This window comes from Antrostomus carolinensis, unplaced genomic scaffold (assembly GCF_000700745.2).
Source record: "Antrostomus carolinensis isolate BGI_N321 unplaced genomic scaffold, ASM70074v2 scaffold2797, whole genome shotgun sequence".
Classification (NCBI taxonomy): Eukaryota; Metazoa; Chordata; class Aves; order Caprimulgiformes; family Caprimulgidae; genus Antrostomus; species Antrostomus carolinensis.
The window spans coordinates 42298-44864 of record NW_010329335.1 but is presented as its reverse complement, the minus strand read 5'-3'; positions in this window follow the sequence as shown (position 1 = coordinate 44864).

The following is a 2567-nucleotide window of genomic DNA, read 5'->3' as shown; positions in this document are numbered from 1 at the left end:
GCAGGAGAAAGCTTTTGTGATTTATTTTTTCAAGCCCTCTGCTTGAACTCTACAGTTATCTTGTGCTGCTGGAAGGTGGCATTGCTACACAGGCAAACACTTCCCAGTGCCAGCCAGGCCTAAAAACATGGTTTATTTATCCTGTGCGGTTCTCCACAGTTTCCCCAGTCTGGGGCCAGGTGACCAGGTAGGAAATATGGTGTTTCCTCAGTTGTGCACGGAGTTGCCAAATTAGGTCCCACTTCATTCTCATGTCGAATGGTCCAGAGCCATTTTAAAAGGAGTTTGAAAGATCAGAGGACTGTGGCTGGATTATTCTAATTGAACAAATTTTGGAGATTAAACAAAACCAGACGAGGGCCTCACTTGTAACTGCTGTGATGCACTTTTGGGGAGGTAGGTTTAAAAGAACATGTTGCTTCTGACCTGTGCTCTCCTGTCCCGAATGGCTTTGCTGAAGCAAAAAATCAAAAACTCTTGTTCCTGCACACGGGCTCTCTGGGGTTTGGATCTCATTCATGACAGCAGCTGTACACTGGGGCAGAGCGCTTTTGTTTTTCACCTGATTGACTTTTCCTGCATTTGCTAATTTAAAAAAAAAAAACAAACCAACAACAAACAAACAAACATCAGGTGGTGGGTTTTGGGTGGTTTGTTTTCTGTTGGGTTTTTTTTTTTTTCAACCTCCTGCAGCATGGCAAGACAAGCAGGAGCTGTAAGACAAGCAGGAGCTGTGGCAGGGGAGCTGGAGCAGTGAGGGCTGCCTTCCCTCTGCATGTCCAGGGACTGCTCATGGGGCAGCTGCCAGCTGGAGCCCTCCACCCCACACCTATGGTCACCCCACCGCAGCAGCAGCCCAAAAAGGAGTTCAGTTTTCCATAGTCCCATCTGGAATGGAACACAGACAGTGAAGCAGGTTGGTTGGCTTTAGGGACAGAGGTTGTCCTGTCCCTGGTGCAGTCCTGTCGAGCACCAGCTGTGAATTTTGTCCCTTGAAGGGATGCGTGTGCCGTGGACACAGCTCAGGTGATGAAGTGTAGCTCTGTTTCCCATCACCATGTGCTGATTTCTAAGCCTTGGCTGTAGCTGAGGGGTAACTTCTCTTTCCCCTGCTAAATTTTGGGAGTCATCACTAGCTGGAGGATCGGCCATCTGCAGGTGAAATCCAAAGTTTTGTGGGGTCAGGTTTGTGTTTTCCCCTGCCTGATGAACTCCAGTGGAGCGACTGCCTGGGAGACAACTCACTCCCAAGTCAGAGGAGCTGAAGCGGCGTCATTTAGCAGCTTTGCCAGGAGCCACACCGAGCATTTAAAGCTGTCCACTGGGGCTTTGATTTTCTGGCAAGCAGCTCATGTTTGAAAGCTGTGAGATGCTCCTGGTACTTTCTCTGATGTCCTCAGATGATACCTGGCAAATAGGCCCAGTGCGGGGGAGGATCCATCCTCCATAGCAACTGTGTATTGATTTATCCCAAATTGCATCCTTGCCATGGTCCTGGAGGGTCTGCGGCTTGGAGGTCCCAGTAAACTCTCTTCTCTCACACAAGTGTCGGGACACAGCTTGAAGGGACAGAGATGGTCTCTGGCTGGTCAGGGTCTTCACCTGCTTCCCAAAACTGTACATCTTGGACTGAAACTCATTTGTTTTGTTGCTGACCTCCAAAAAGAAGCATTTGACTTGGGCTTGATTTCTATGGTGCACAATGATTCTTGTGTGGCTGAAAAACTATTCGGAGTGTAGAGTTATCAAAACAGCAGTTAGAAATACAGAAAAACACCCTGTGGAATAGGACAGGAGAAGGAACAGAAGCAATAATCTGTACAATTTTCTAATAAAACTGTAGCAGACAATTTTTCATCCATCCACCCATTTATATCTGTTTTGGAGAGACCTTGGCCCTTCCTCCGTATCGGAGCATCCTTGCTTGGGGCGGATCCCCATGTCCCTGTGAGAGGTGGGAGCTCATTACAGCAACCCAATGTGGCAGTAGAGCTTACTGAGCTTCCAGAGAATGGAGAATTCAAAATATTTAGTTGGACTTTTAACAAACCTTTGATTCAAAGTTGTAACCTAGCAGTTTCTCATTCTCCATTCTCTCTCCCATCCCACTCCTTTATCTTTTTGTTCTTAACTCTTTCTTCCTTAGGGGGGGCAGGGGAAGAGCTTTAGAGCGGGATATTCAGTGAAATATAAATGAGCCTTCCTCTGTCTTTCATGTCTTTTGATTTTTCTTCCTTCTGCTGATGTTGCCGTATGAATTTTGCAGTAGGTCATACACCAGAGAAGGAGCAGACCATTAGGTGCAGCTGTGTGGCCTGGGAGGGAGAGCGAGCTGTGGAGGAGCATCTTGGGAGCTGTGGCTCTGTCCTCATCACCTCCACCCATTCCCAGGGCACTGCCTTGTGCCTCCCTTCCTAATCTATGAAAATCAGTTGCAAGTGCAGTGGGATCTGTAGTGTAGAGTGAGGTGACCCAATCATCTTCACCTTATTTTCAGCAGCAGCCGGGGTTACACAGGGGTTCCTGCCCCTTCTCGCACCTTTTGGCCTGTTTCAGCCAGATTTGTT